Source organism: Marmota marmota, unplaced genomic scaffold (genome assembly GCF_001458135.2).
Source record: "Marmota marmota marmota unplaced genomic scaffold, marMar, whole genome shotgun sequence".
Taxonomy (NCBI): domain Eukaryota; kingdom Metazoa; phylum Chordata; class Mammalia; order Rodentia; family Sciuridae; genus Marmota; species Marmota marmota.
In genome coordinates, this window is record NW_026000082.1 from 39287615 (window position 1) to 39304013 (window position 16399).

A 16399-nucleotide genomic window follows, 5' to 3' on the forward strand; every position below is an offset into this window, starting at 1 on the left:
CCCCCCAATGGTGTATTAATTTTTTATTGCCATCTAATAAATCTCTATAAACTATTTTTATAGAAAATGTAGATTTATTTGTTATGCTATTACAAAGACAAAACAATTATCATTAGAAGTACTTGGAGGACTTTCATTTCAGTTCACTGTTCTGTTACAGAAAACTAACCTAAGAGGGTGGAAATTAAATGATATAACCTAAGAGGCTATACAGGGTAGACTGGTAAAATAGGGCAGAAGGAGCAGAAGGTAGCTAGAAACACTCTTGTCAGTGGCAGGATCTGTAGCTAGGATATTTCCCAAGAGGCTACTACAGAGGCCTGAATTAATTAATTTGGCCCCCAAATCAGTAAAAAAAAAATCAGACTCTGTGGAGAATAACAAAGGCTGATCGCTCTTAGATATTTGCCTTTTCTTCCCACACTCCAAGCTCCTGAGCATGTTTATCACAGGTCTGCTACTGTACAGATGATTCATACAGCAAAGGCAGGAATTATAGACTTACTCATAGGGTACTTAACACAAAGTTTTGGGGTAAATGATAAACTACAAGTACCCCCTTGGATGAATTAATTCACCTTTAATAAAGTTTGTAGTTCCTTCTGCTGGTGACAACTTGCTGTCTCAGTATAGTCTGTCTTGAGAAAGAACTGGTTTAAATGTTGAGTTTTGGAGAAGGAAAGACTTTTATCAACCCCACTCCAAAGTGGAAGAGGCACCAAGTTCTCTCCTAGTTATAAGCAGAACTTTTAAGCAACATAAATTATATTTTCAGTGATCAACATCTGCATCCTCAAACTCTGTCCAGCAACTGTTGGTGTGGTGTCTACCTCCATGCCATCTGAATCTTCCATGCGGACCCCAGCCATGTTACACTGGCTGCTCACAGACTGAGAAAGCATTCCTTCTAGTCTCTCCAGTGTGGCTTGCCCTTCTGCTGTTAAATGGGATAATCCTTCTTCATAGGTATAAAATGTAGGAATATCCCCGTGCCCTTGTTCATGTGCTTCCACATCATATTCTTCTCCATCATAATCATCAGAGTCTTCATCCTCAGGATCTGGATGCAAAGCCTAGCATTCACAAATTGCAGTGAACCTCACCTCCAATGCTGATTTATCACTAGGCACAAATCAAAATTCAGTAATAGGTTCAACATCATCATCACTATCTTCCTCCTCTTCATCCTCAAGAGATTCTTTTGATTCTTCTCCAAATTTGGCATTCACCATAACATACAAATGCTCTCGAGGATAAGCATTTAGGTCCCTGGACACCGCATGTAAACTAATGGTGGGATATTCCAGTGAGAATCCTAATCCAGAACCATCTAACCAAGACAGGCGGCTCTCTGCAATGTAAAGAGCGCCAGTACCAAGGCCCTTTCCTTTCTGTTCAGCACAGCCTCTGTATCTGGCTGCTGTTGCCGAAGCCTCTCATCCTGCCCCAGCGGCGGGAAACTCTTTAGGAAGCTCATCGTACCTGGGAGCATGGAAACAGATTCTCAGAAAGCTAAGACACAGCAATACTTGCTCGCTGCAGCACGCCCAGGAAGTGGTGGCACGCACCCCCAAATCTCCATAAACTTAACCGTTTAAAACATTATTATTTCTGTGGGTCTGGGCACTGCTTAGCAGAATTTTCTCTTCAGAATCTCATTAGGCTGAAATGAAGATTTGGCAAGGGCTATAATCTTATTTTAGGCTTTGGTTCACTTTCATAGTCACTAAGGTTGATTGAAGAATTTATTTCTTTGTGGTTGTAGTACTTAGCTCCCCTACTGCCTTGCTGGCTCTTGGGTAGAAGTTGCTCTCAGCTTCTAGAGGCTGCCCTCGTATCTTTAGAGTGTGGACCTTTTACAGTACAGCATTCTGCCTAGTCTTAGAGGTCTAGAGGAGAACGTTGTCTGTGATGACCCAGTCTGTCTTTGGAGAGTTCATCTGATAAATTCAGGCCCACCCAGGATAATATCTCTTAATTACTTCAAAGAGAAATGATTAGTTTCCTAGGCACCAGAGTGATATCCCATCATCATCTTCACTCTTCAGGGAAATTATTCTGGGTGTGTTACTTAGGGAACATTGAGAGCCATCTTAGAATTCAGTTTATAGCAGTTCATTGTCTCATCCCCAAGGATTCACGTATCGTGTACTCTTTGTTACCTTTTTTATAGCTTCCCAGTTTTGGAGGGCAGGTGTTTTTTCTTACTTTTACTTTTGTTAATGAGTAAGGCAGTTACATTAACAAATGAAAAAACAGCTAATGTATTTCTGGTTTCTATTGGCTAGTTACTAAATATGAAAAGAAAAGCAGCCCTTATGATTGAATCTGGTGCCGAATCCATAACAGAACTTGCATGGCATCTGTTTGCTTGAATATTCATTTATTATTTGAATAATAATAAATTATTCAAATTAATAATAAATTATTCCCATGAATTTTTCTTTTTTTTTTTTAAAAAAAAAAAGATCAAAAAATACTTGACTATCTGGAATTTCATGAAATTGAACCTAATAAGCATAGCTAAGAGTAGGAAAAGGAGGAAGGCATTTTCTTTCTTTTCTGGCAGATGACTTCAGAATAGTGATGATAATGTTCAAGAGAACTCGAAAAAATGTAGTAATACTAAATGTCCTTTTAGCTACTGTAGTGTTCCTTGTAGTTGAGTAAACAGATTTTCTTTATTTTTCGGTATTTATAGACTTTGAGAAATAAATTATCTAAAGGAGGAATTAGGAAGTTATGAAAATCTAATGAGAGTGAAAACCCATTCTACTGCTTGATCAGCATGATATGTTGAGTTTCAGACACTGGGTGCTGCAGGAATCAAATGTGGCCTGGAAGTACATGGGCAAGGCGCCTTGACTTCTACCAGGAGGGTGGACAGTCCTCCTGTTTCTATCCTAGCACAGCGGTTCCCCTTGCTTATGACAGCAGCAGCTCGGGGTTACAATATTCGGGATTGGCTAATTTTAAAGTTGGGGGAGCGAAGGGCTATAGTTAAAATGGCTACACTTAAGGCTAAATATCATATTCTGAAAATGGACCACTGAACTTTCTCTTTCTCACAGTTGAAATTAGCCAAGTAAAAACTTTGGGATCTTTCCAGTCTTCCCCAAATGAATTTGGTCATTTCCTTGTGGGTGTTGCAGCTGTTGGGATGTTTTTAGATGACCTCACTAAATAAACTTCACTTTGAGGAAAAAAAAATAAGCAATGACTTCTCAGACATAAACCATGTGCTTTTTACTTTTACATGAGCCATTTATTGGTAAGAAAAAAATCATTTTACTTGATAGGATCCTGGAGTTTATCATTTTAGTAAAGATTTAATTACTGTTTTTCTCAAGTACTTTTTTTTGGGGGGGGGGGCGGTACTTAGGGCTTGAACCCAGGGATGCTTAACCACTGAAACATATTTTGAGAAAGGGTTTCGCTAAGTTGCATAGGGCTTTGCTAAATTGCTGAGGCTGGTATTGAATTTGTGATCTTCCTGCCTCAGCCTCCCTAGCTGCTGGGATTACAGCTGTTCCCCACTGCTCCTGGCTTAAGTACTATTTTTTTTTTTTTGTTATATATATAATGAATAGGTAATAAAACACTCTGACAGGTACGGTGGTACATGACTGTAATTCCTGCAACTCACAACACTGGAGGTTGAGGCAAGAGGATGGCAAGTTCAAGATCAGCCTCAGTAAAATAATTAGTACCTAAACAATTTAGAGTGGGGCTGGGGTTGTGGCTCAGTGGTAGAGCACTTGCCTAGAATGCGTGAGGCACTGGGTTCGATTCTCAGCACCACATACAAATAAATAAAATAAAAGTCCGTTAACAACTAAAAAAATGTTAAAACAAACAAACAATTTAGAGATACCCTGTCTCAAAATAAAAATTTCAAAAAGGTCTGGGGATGTAGCTCAGTGGTAAAGCACCCCTGGGTTCAATCCCTGCCGGGTGTCTGTTCTCGTGACTAAAACGCTCAGGGGTCACTCCAGATAAACTGGGCAAACTGGGCTGCATGAAATAACCACACAAGAGACACAAATACCTTTTTGTTTGGGGTTGCTGTGACCTTAAGGGTCCTCTGACCTTAAGAGTCCCCAGAAAGAGAGCTAGAGCTCGTGCTGACCCCTTTTATTGAGATGTTATTTAAATGAGGCAAGGGGTCAGGTTTCAGGGGGCTGAGTCTATCTTCATGATGTCCACTGTCAGCAGGTTGACTGACACCTGGGTAGGACACACACAAGGCACTTCCATGGAAGATTCTATCCTAAACTGGGCAAGGGGCTATATTACAAAGCAACAGGTGAGCATAGCTTTATCCATGGGGCTGTAGCAAGACACACCCATGTACAAGACACCAACCCTCAAACCCAAGAAGGGTGGGGAAAGCTCTGCCACATCTCTGCGACTGAGTGCCTCAGCACCCATCTGGGGAGTGTGACCCAAGTCAGGTGCAAGGTTGGTCTCCCACAAATCCCCACTACCAAATAATGTAAAATACAAATTGAAACATTGGTTTGTGTGTAATAACAATAGTTTGTGTTCAATCAGTTCATATTTGTATATAATTCAGTCATAAGTCTATACATGAATATTTGTAGGAAATTTATATTTGGCTGGACATGGTGTTGCCTGCCTGTAATTCCAGTGACTTGGGAGGCTCAGGAAGGAGGTTTGCAAATAGGAGGCCAGCCTCAACAATTTTAGTGAGGCCCTAAAGAATTTAGCCAGCCCCTGTCTCAAGATAAAATATAAAATGGGCTGGTAATATGGCTTAGTGCACTGTTAAGCATCCCCAGGTTCAATTTCCCAGTATCAAGGAAAAATATGCAAAAAAATCCATTGTATTTTTTTTTTTTTTTTTTTTTGAAAATTTGGAAGATCGTGTCCCTATTTATCTGGAATTACTGCATTGTATTGCAGCCGAGGATCACAGTGCTCACTAGGGAAAGCAGAGATGGGTAGCCATTCTTTCCAGTTCTCCATGGGTCCTAATTCCTGTTGTTTACCCCTGGCCACTTTCCTCCATAATTCCTGCATTGTATTTATTTCTGTGGCTCTGTAGTCAAGAAAGAATGATCATGTTTAGGGAACTATTACTATTTGAATATTGTAGTATATGTTTGATAATTCTTAATTGGCTAGAATATTTGATGGAATTAGAAATAGGTTAGTGCTAGATACACCTAGCGACTCACCTTAGGTCGCACAATCATTAGGATTTACCTTAAATATTTCAAAAGGATCTTCAATTTATATTGGTGAACAGCAATTAAATATCATTGATATCATGGGAGACTGTCTTTAGGTAGCAGTCTAGAATGAAATTTCACTAGCATGCTGACGTTTTCACTAAATAAAAATTTCAGAGGTTTTCTTGCATCAGTGTTTCTTTTCTGAGATTCTTTCTACTCTGTTGAATAATAGTGTAACTAATAACAATGTAACCAATATTTTATTTCAGATATTAAGTAGATTGCTTGTTTTTGTCTTTAATCTTTTTTTGGAGGCGGGTGGGTTATGCATAAAACCGCACAAAACTTACGAGCAGAACTTAATAGTTTTAAAGTAGAAGCTGTATTCTCACCCTCTAATTAAAAAAAAAGATTCACCCTCTAGTTAATAAAATGAGCTAGGTGTGTGTTGGGTCACGCCTGTAATCCCAGTGGCTCTGGAGGCTGAGGCAAGATAGCTGGATCATAGGTAATTCTATTTTTAAATTTAGTAGCTAATGCCAAATTGTTTCCTAAAATGGTCAAAACAATTTATATTTCCAGAAGCATGTGAATGAGAATTCTGGAGGCTCCACATTATTGCCAGTGCAAGGATATTATCTATAGTGAATAAAAATATATCTTGGGCATATTATCTTTTAAATGTAAATATAATATACATTTTGAAAAATGGTTGATGATTTTGATTAGGATTACTATTTTATAGAAGATAATTTTTCTTAAACTTTGATTGTGGTTAGGTAGTTGCCAGAACCTATTCCTCTGCTTCCTGTCTCATAATTGAAATCCTTAGTCAAGTAGTACTTTTGGTTTTGACAAAGTACATTTTCTCTTTCGCTTAGACATACATACATCTGTCTCTGTCTGTCTGTCTGTCGGTCGGGATAGAACCAAGGGCCTCATGCATACTATGCAGTATCTCTATCACTCAGTCACATCCCCAGCTAGACATTTTGTTTTTTGTTCCCTGGGATTGAACCCAGGAGTACTTAACCACTGAGACCCATCCTGAGTCCCCTTTTAAAAATATTTTATTTTGCGACAGAGTCTTGCTAAGTATCGTGTCTTGGTGTCTTGAATTTGTCATCCTCTTGCCTTAGTCTCCAGGGTCATTGAGATTACAGGCTTGTGCCACCACTCCCTGTAGACATTTGCATTTCATGGAGCAATATAATACTTTAAAAAAGGATTCTCAAGGAGGGCTTTGAGGCACTAACTTGTAATCCCAGCAACTCTGGAGGCCTCAGCAGGAGGATTGTTAACTTCAAGGCCAGCTTCAATAATTTAACTAGATCCCTTAGCAAAGTGAGACCTTGTTTCAGAATAAAAAAATCAAAAGAGCTAGCACCCCTGGGTTCATTCTCAGTATCTTTATCCCATTCTCCCCCCAAAAAAGCATCTCAAGTAATTTTCAGAAAAAGAAACTGACAAATACTAAATTTTATCAGTTTTCATAGTTTTTGTCATTATATAAAGGTGCCTCTTAACAGATTTAACTAGTGTCTTTTTTCTTGTTTATTCTTGATTATTTTATATATTTATTTTAGTTGGTACCAATTTACATATTTAATGTTTTTTGTTCAATTATATAGCTTCATTTTCTGATTGCTTACCATTTCTAACTTTTTTTTGTTCCTTCATGTGTAGTATTGTTGGATGTATCTTTAAGTTCCTAATTTCAATTTCCTAATTAAAGTTGAGATTATTTCCTTAGTGCACATACCTCAAAATGGAATAACTGGGGGGAGGGGATATAGCTTTGAGACAGTTATGACTCATTGCCCTATAGTTTTGGGGACATAGTAAACCTATTCATAGTATCCTATCTATATTCCATTTGCTTAGATCCTTGCCAATAATACATGAGCTGGTTTTTCTTCTTTTTTTACTTTTGCTAGTTTAATTGACATGCACTTTGCTGATTTAATGTTTGCTTATTTTAAATCAGTGGCATTTAAAAAAGTTTTCTATATTATGACTTCTTGTCCTGGGCAGATTTGATCATCAGTTGTTTTTTCAGTGTAAAATTGGAGAATTGATCTAACATGGATTTTATATAGCTGACTTCTTTGTTTTCCTTTTATGTCCACTTTATTATTATGTATTTTTTTACCAGTGTCTAAATATTTTACCTTTTATGTAATATAATATTGATGTTTTATATTACTGGAATATCAAAATGACTTGTTCTAAAATACATGGTAAGAATACATATTTATAAGCTTAGTTGGTGAGAAATTTGCTTTTTAGTGTTCATTTCCAGATAGTTTTCTAAAGTAGATGTTTAATTAGCAATCCAATTTTTTCCTTTGATGACCTTTATAAATGTTGTAATATATGGTAAATCTTGTGCTCTTAGAAAATAATGTTCACTCAAATTTAATAGCAAAGTTTTCCAATAAAATGATAATCAAAATTATTAAGAAGCAAGGAACAAAGTAGATTAACAATTATAAATCTTAATCTTTGAAATGCAAATTAAACGTAATTGAGATTTCATTTCCAGTCAGATTGGAAGTTATCAAAAATACATGTAACAATAAATGTTGTCAGAAGTGAGGAAAAAGGTATACTCATTCATTGCTAGTGGGACTGCAAATTGGTACAGCCACTGTGGAAAGCAATGGGGAGATTCCTCAGAAAACTTGGAATGGAACCACCATTTGACCCAGTTATCCCACTGCTTGGTATATACCAAAGGACTTAAAAGCCACATACTGTAGTGACATGGCCACATCAGTGTTTATAGCAGTTCAGTTCACAATTGCTAAGCTGTAGAACCAACCTAGGTACCCTTTACCACGTGAATGGATAAGGAAAATGTGGTACATACACACAGTGGAATATTATCAGCCATAAGGAAGAATGAATTTATGGTCTTTGCCTGTAAATGGATGGAACTGGAGACTATCATACTAAGTGAAATAAGCCAATCCCCCAAATCCAAAGGCTGAATAGTCTCTCTGATATGTGGATGCTGACTCACCGTGAGGGGAGGAAGGGGAGAAGGGGAGGTTCATTGGATTGGACAGAGCTGGGTGGGGGGAAGAGGAAGATCGGAATGGGAAAGAGTAGAATGAATCAGACCTAACTTTCCCATGTTCATATATGAATTACATGAGCATTGTAACTCCACATCATATACTACCACAAAAGTGGGAAGTTATACTCCATGTATAAATACTATGTCAAAATACATTCTGCTGTCATGTTTAATTAAAAATTCAAAAAAATAATTTATAACTTAAAAAAAAAAGTCTTAATCTTTGATTACAGATGTTAGCATCAATTGTGGCTCTGGATTCTAGCTAGTTTTATAGGAGTTCGTTTTAGCTTTGGAGTCAGGTACCTGAACCTAAAAGTGTGTTTTTGTTTAGAGATATATAAGGGATTCTAGGGCTTGATTACTAACAATTAGACTTCTATAGAGCTTCTGACTGAGGAAATTCTGGGAAAATCTAATGTCATTTGGAGACCACTTTGCTTTTCTTCCTGGACAGAGTTTTGAACTCTTGGATAGAATTTAGAAGATCTAAGAATTGAGATAAAAGAAATATCTAATATTGAATTTTAGCATTCTTTGAATTTTGAATGCAAACAACAGTTGCAGTGATATAAGACTAAAGAATATACATTACTACAGTATGAATTGGTCTTAATATTTTTATATCACTGCAGCTGCTTTTTGATTTATGATGGGATCATATCCCCCAAACCCATCACAAGTTTGTAAATATTTAAGATGAAAATGCTTTAAATAACCTAATGTTCTGAACATCATGACTTAGCACAGCCTTCCTTAAATGTACTTACATTAGCCTGCAATTCTGTAAAACCATGTAAAACAAAATTCTAATTTGGAATTGCACCTTGAATATCTTACATTAGCCTTCAGTTCTGTANCACCCCCCCCCCCCCGCCAAAAAAAAACATGATTGTAAAAACATATCTGTATTTTCTGCTACATTGCCAGAGGGTTCCTGGCCCATCAAAATTAAGAACCATACTCTAGGTAGTGTGAGGTGGTACATGTCTGTAATTCTGTCTACTCCAATGGCAGAGGCAGGAGGACCACTAGTTTGAGGCCAGCCCTGGCAATTTGGTGAGACTATGTCTCAAAATAAAATAAAAAGGGCTATGGATGTACTCAATAGTAAACAGTGTGCCGAGCATGTGTGAGGCCCAGTTCAATCTCCAGCTCTGGGCATGAAAAAAAAAAGTTTCATGGAGAAAAGATTTTTTTCATGTTTAAAGAGTATAAAGTTGCCTAACATTCATGGAGGTTTGCCAAAATGTCATTGTTAATCTAGGTTGCTGTCAGGGAGAAGTGCCTGGTAAAATTGATTGCTATACTCTGGGAGTGACCCTAGTGAAGTAGTTTCTTATTGATCATGGTCTCATGGACAATTTATTGCCAGCAAGAAATGGAGAAAATATAATTCTGAGTACATAAAAGCATGCTAATTTTTTTGTGTTGTTGTTATATAAGTTCAACACCATTGCATTACATTAGAAAATATAAATGGGAAAAGAGATACATGTAATGCTTTAAGATTTTTATATTTTTTCCTTATAGAGCTTTTAAATATTGTATGTATGTATTTGTATATCTGTGAGCACACATGTAGGCAAACATGCATGGAGAAACATCTCTATGTATTTTTAGATAGACTTTTTTAAATTCAAAAATGAAATTGTGTTTTGTAATAAGTTGCCTCCTTTTAGGTTCAGTTTTATTGAGGTATTATTTCTATAGAGTAAAATTCACCCTTTTTTTCCCCCTGTGAATTTTAAGGAACACATAATCATGTAATTCTTACTAGTCAAGAGAAAAAAAGTTTTGTGACCTCCAAAAATCTCCTTGTGCTCTTTTTATAATCCTCTCCTTCACTGTAGCCGTTTATTTCTTTTTTGTTCCTTTTACAAAATGGCTGTGTGAATTCTTTCACTTATTTTTCCTTATTAAACGTTAGGTTTTGATATCATACTTCAGGAATCTTGTATCAAATTTATGGAAATATTCATGTGTATTTTTTCTTAGAATTTAAATTTTTCATTTTTGAAAATTTAAGCCTTTATTCAGTTTTGTACTTATTTTAGTGTATCTTTTGAGTGGAAAACCCAGTTTTTAAAGATGAGTTAACTTTTTTATCTGTATTTATTAGGATTGGGTTACTAATATAATTTTCTTACTAAATTTTGATTTCTTTACAGGTAACACAAGTAGCAAGACAGCCGGGACCCCCAACCCCTTCCCCTTATTCAGCACATGAAATAAACAAGGGGCATCCAAATCTTGCGGCAACGCCCCCGGGACATGCATCGTCCCCTGGACTCTCTCAAGTAAGAAAAACAGTTTTTGGGGGGGAAATTTTTTTTTTTTTTTTTTCAGGTAAAATCAGCATTTCTGTTTTTCTAAAGCAGACCTTAGAACAGACTTTAAAAGTAGTATTATAAAATATTTTTAGAGTAATTTCTGTTGGGTCTTTAGTATCTTTAGACATACCTCCCATTTAGTTTCAAATATTTATTTTAGTTTGGAGTGATTGAAAACTGCCATTGATATTTAGTTTTCCTTTTTTATTGTTTAACAAATTAAGAATGTGATTCTAAAGTTCATTGAAAATATCTTTACAGACATGGGTTTCTTTTCTATGTTTAATCTGTTGTAGTCTTCCTACCTCAATTTTTTTCCTACCTGGAACTTTTTTTCCCCCCGAGTAACTTTAATGGGAGTTTTTGTATGTTGCTTTGGTTTTTGATTTTGTAGGTAGATAATTTGAATTTGTTAGGCTTAAGTTTTTGTTCAGACATTCAGCAACTGGTTGAAGAAGCTGTGTCTCTGGTTCTCTTTCATTTTAAGTTTTTCTCAGGATACTCTTTTTCTTGCCCCATCCCTCCATCACATGCCTATTTGGGTTTCCTTTTGATTAAGACCTCCCTGGTTATGAAGTATCCTGTTGGAACGTGGAGAGAGACAAGCCAATAACCTTGACTTGTTCTGTTTGAGATTGTCAGTATTACATGTAAGAGTGGCTATTTTTAATAATAAAAATTATTTTTGTGTCATTTTTAATTTTCGCTGTAATATTTTAGGACTTTTAGATCTGTGAAATAGTATGAGACAATTGAAATTACTTAAAATGATTATAAAACTGATGTTAAGTTAGGCGCCGAAAATAATGAAGGTTTATATTATAGCATGTTTAGAAAAGGAATTCCAACTGTCAGACCATGACTGGTGTAGCTCTTTTTTTTTTTTTTTTGAAATTTTTTCCTTAGTTGTAGTTGGACACAATACCTTTATTTTATTTATTTATTTTTATGTTGTGCTGAGGATCAAACCCAGTGCCTTGCACATGCTAAGTGAGCACTCTATTGCTGAGCCACAACCCCAGCCCCTGGTCTATCTTTTTTAAGTAATATATGAATTAATTTGTCATGGTTAGTACTATGCTTAAATTCAGCCCATATCAGTCTAGTATAATTGTGAGTTTTAAATATTGAAAGCAAAACCAAAGGAATTCTTAGTTGTTTAAATGAGGCTCTTGTGTTGGTTTCTGTATCACTGAGTGGAGGCACCCGACCTGTAATTAAAGTATATTAGGCCTTAGTCTCATCAGGAAAGGTAAACCTCTTAAATAATTGTAATTAAGTTGAATACAAAAAGTGCAACATAAGGAATTATTAAATCAAATTGGGGTTTGGAATAGTGATGGATTGACTAAAAGGAAAGAACTCTCAAGAATGTAAGAATAGTAGATGTATGGAGTAGCTGCTTCTATTAGGGCTAAGGTAGACTCTTCCTTTTTAATGCTGATATCAAAGCTGTTGGTCCTTCCTTTGGAAATTTCTCAAAATTTGCCCTGTAGAAGATTTGGAAAGCTTCCTTCTTTACCACTAATAATCTGTAGCAACGAGCTACTGCAGTGTATGCTGGACCAAGGCTTTTACAGCATGTCTGCCAAAGATAATTCAGATAACATTTCTGGGTCATGAGTGCCAGTTGGTAGAGCTGTTTGTGTTGCGACCTAGACTTGCTGCATAAGTTTATTTTGTCCTCTTCCTTACTCAAAATTGGAATTTGGTCAAGATAACAATGGCAAATACAGTATACATTGTCTTGTACCTTTTTTCCCTTTATGTTAGATAGTGTTAGGGTCAAGACTGTTCCTCTTAAACTAAAGTCTGGACTCTTAGGAAGGGGCATGGCGGGTCTTTCTAAGTAGCATTGGTGTCATGTCAAGACAGTAAAACTTACTGGAAATCTACTGTATGGAACTCACCAGAATTCTTCCCTCTATGGTGCTGAGGGAAAACTGTTTGCAGGGAGGTTTCTTAAAAGAGGCTGTCTGCTGCAGACCTGCAAGAGAGTACTAGGAATGCCTTTTGGCTGCTGGAGACCACTGCCTGCTGTGCAAGGCAACAGAAGCCTAGCACTGAATGGGAGCTGATCACAGGAGAAGCTAAATTTTGGAGCTGCTATCTGGGCTGCAGGAGCCTTTTGCTAAGTCCATGGAAACCAAGAAGCAAAACCCACTGTTCTTGCGATATTGCTACAATGCCCTCTACTGGCAAAAAGTTTGACATTGTGTCAGTCGAAATGTCAAAATATTTATAGAGCACAGATCCATTTTCACACCACTGGCAAAAAGGGTGAATTTTGAGCTGAAAGGCTAGCAACTGCTAATTGGCATATAGGGGAAAGAGTTTTTTCCATTTGAAATTCTTTACTATTTCAAATTGTGATTTAACCCAAGTGTGTGCCCCAAAGCACTAAGGTTTTCTGAATGCCAGGACATCATCTGTCTCCTTACAATTTTTTAACATAATAATAGGGTAATAGGGTAAGGAAGGCTTTTTTTTTTATTCCCTTAAATTGTCATACTTGACAAAATGGAAAGTTTTGTGGAAAATTCAGTGTTTCTAAGTTTAACAGTTTAAACGGTTCATGGATCATAATGAAAAGCAGGACTTTGAAAATAGAGTAGAGAGGATTCCAGGCTTGGAGTCAGATAGACACTTTTTGGTTTTATGATATTGAATAAATTACATAGCGGGGTATTGGAATTTTACTATTTTCTGAAAGAGTTATTATGATTATATAAAATTCTGTCTCAGGACAAAATGCACTAAATATGAGTAAGTGATGTTTTTTGTTTTGTATATATGTGTGCATGTGCTTTTGTAGCCTTGTCTGCTAACTCTTCTATTTCTGTCTAGTATTAGTGTGAAACTCAGAAACTGTCCCCAAGAGTTGGATCTGTCTTTGAAGTCTTTGCCTATTCCTGATAATAGGATAAAAGTAGGACCAAGCTTCGTCATTTTCTCTTGGTGATAATGTTTTTTATTATTGTGAACAAACTATTAGATACAAATCAACTGAGGAGAAAGTAACAAACTAATTTTTAGCCACATGCCCTTTTTCAATATGACATTCTCCTCTGTCTCTCTGAATTAATCCTTTTATACAGAATAGCCGACAGAGGGCTGGAAACATAGCTTAGTGGTAGAGCTCTTGTCTACCATGCTGGAAATGGTAGAGCTGTGAAAAACAAAACAAGCCAGGCATCCCAATAAAATAGCTCCTTACTTATAATATTCAATGGTTTACACGAAATTATTCTATTAGGTTCTTTTTTTTATTTTTATTTTTTTTTGTAGTTGTAGATGGGCAGAATGCCTTTTATTTTATTTGCTTATTTTTATGTGGTGCTGAGGATCGAACCCAGTGCCTCATGCATGCTAGGCAAGCGCTCTACCACTGAGCCTCAGCCCCAGCCCCTATTCTATTAGGTTCTAAGTGAAAGAAACTATAATGAGGAAAAGTGAATTACATAACTTTGAAACATAAAAGACAAAAATGTAGAAAATTGTTCCCAACTTCCTTTTTTTAATATGTGTTTGATGGACCTTTATTTTATTAATTTATTTATATGTGGTGCTGAGAATCAAACCCAGTGTCTTACACATGCCAGGCAAGCGCTCTACCACTGAGCCACAACCCCAGCCCATCCCAGCTTACTTTTTACATTTTGGTAACAATAGATGATTCATCTACTTATTTCCCTAAAATTCTATTTTACACATGCACATGCGTGCCGAAAGCACCTGCCTAGTTTTAAGGCTTTTATGTGTATTTTCTTTTTTGTTACTTCACTTGTCATTCATTCTTTAAGCACCCCGTCCCTTTTTATTTAGTCAAAGTCAGACATTAGATTTTTATAGGTTAATAGTTAAAATGACATTGTCAAACTGTAACATGGTAAGATAATAAAATCTTTTTAGGTGTGGATTCTTACTAGTTGCCCTGAAAGAATAGCACTTCAGCACTTAGGAAAGGGCATGGCGTGTCTTTCTAAGTATGTCCTTACTTTAGGATGGTAAAGAATTTAGTTGGTTGCAGTGACACATGCCTGTAATCCCGGTGGTTTTCAGGTTGATGCAGAAGGATTTTTAGTTCAAAGCTAGCTTCAGCCACTTAGTGAGGCCCTAAGCAACTTAGTGAGACCCTGTCTCTAAATAAAATATAAAAAGGGCTGGGGATGTTGCTCAGTGGTAAAGTGCACCTGGGGTCAATCTCTGCCTCCCACCCCCCCCCCAAAAAAAAAAAAAAGAATTTAAGCTATTTTTGGGTGTAGATCTCAGAGGGTACCTTCCTGGAGAAGTACACACTGCTTGGAAGTAAGGAGTCCCAACCTTCCAACCATTATTTCAGACTTAACCATGTGGAAGTTTCTATCAATTCCCTCATTTCCTCTTTGTAAATAAGAGGTATATACCAGATGTGTTAAATGGATTTTGAATTTCCCTTAAGATATCCATGGACTTAGGAAACCAACTTCAATGTAAACAGTTATCAGTGTGAAATTTTAAATTTAAGATTTAAAATAAACTATACTTTGCATTGTTTCGTTCTGTCTTTAAAATGTGTATATATCAGAACTTTATTCAGATTATTTGAATTACTCATGTAGTTACAGAAAAAGTTGAATCAATTGTTTAATTGGTGATGCATGTGTACTTTAACATAGTTAATTTTCACAAACAGACTAAACTGTAACTGATTACCTGCTTAATCAACATCTAGATTTTTTCTTCTTTCTCTTGATCTTCCTGTCTAGACATTTGAGCTTTAGGAGTTATGCTTGCAGGAATCAATGAGAAGACATGCTGAGAATAATGCCAAACAAGCTGGGTGACTTTTTTTTTTTTTTTCCTTCTCCTCCCCTGTCTACTAGTTTGGAAATTTCATTTGATTTCTTTTTTTCTTTTCTTGGAGATCAACTTTGTCATGTTATGTAGCAAACTGAGATGGTGCATACTGTGTAATTCAATGATTAGAGTATTTTCTATGGAAATACTCAGCAAAGTACTTTTTCTCCCAGGTATAATGATTAATCATGATATTTATTTTAACACTGTAGTTTTCATCAGTAGTGGAGAATGAGTTTCTTTTTTTTTTTTTTTTTAAAGAGAGAGTCCAGAGAGAGAGAATTTTTAATATTTATTTTTTAGTTTTCGGCGGACACAACATCTTTGTTTGTATGTGGTGCTGAGGATCGAACCTGGGCAGCACGCATGCCAGGCAAGCGTGCTACCACTTGAGCCACATCCCCCGCCCGAGAATGAGTTTCTAAAGACTCTGCACAAGATCTTTTGCTTTTTCAGACTTTATTTTCATTTTGGGGATCTTATACTAAGAAAAAAGTCTGTGCTGCCTTGCCGTGTCATTGACTATTGTAGCCTTGCAAGGTGTATTTTTTTTTTACTATTAAGATGAATTTTTATTTTACTTCATGTAAGTTTTTGAACTATATTTGTATCTTATGTGTCCTTTCCTTTATTTTTGAAGAAAATAAATTTTGAGTTTGATAGCTATGACAAATAACCTTGCTAACCAGTATAAATAAGAGTGAACATTAGTTTTATTCTTTTTTTAGTTATAGATGGACACATACCTTTATTTTATTTATTTATGTTGTGCTGAGGATCGAACCCAGTGCCCCACATATTCGAGGCAAGCACTCTACCACTAAGCCACAACTCCAGCCTTTGGTTTTGGTTTTATTTTTAATCACCCTTTTGTTATTGAAGTGGATGAATTTTGAATTTACTTCAAAAATTCATATATATATATATATATATATATATATATATAT

General features: G+C 36.2%; 1 protein-coding gene and 1 pseudogene across 31 annotated transcripts in view; one reads left to right on the forward strand and one right to left on the reverse strand.

Annotated features, from left to right (window-relative positions):
- Nucleotides 1–16399, forward strand: part of Eif4g3 (eukaryotic translation initiation factor 4 gamma 3) — a 292326-nt gene that overhangs the window by 103410 nt on the left and 172517 nt on the right. For all 31 annotated transcript variants that reach the window (XM_048816163.1, XM_048816167.1, XM_048816154.1 and 28 more), the window contains one exon: nucleotides 10452–10580. The gene's annotated coding sequence lies outside the window, so the exon portion shown is untranslated. The remainder of the gene's footprint in view (nucleotides 1–10451; nucleotides 10581–16399) is intronic.
- LOC107142162 lies at nucleotides 772–1687 on the reverse strand (annotated as a pseudogene).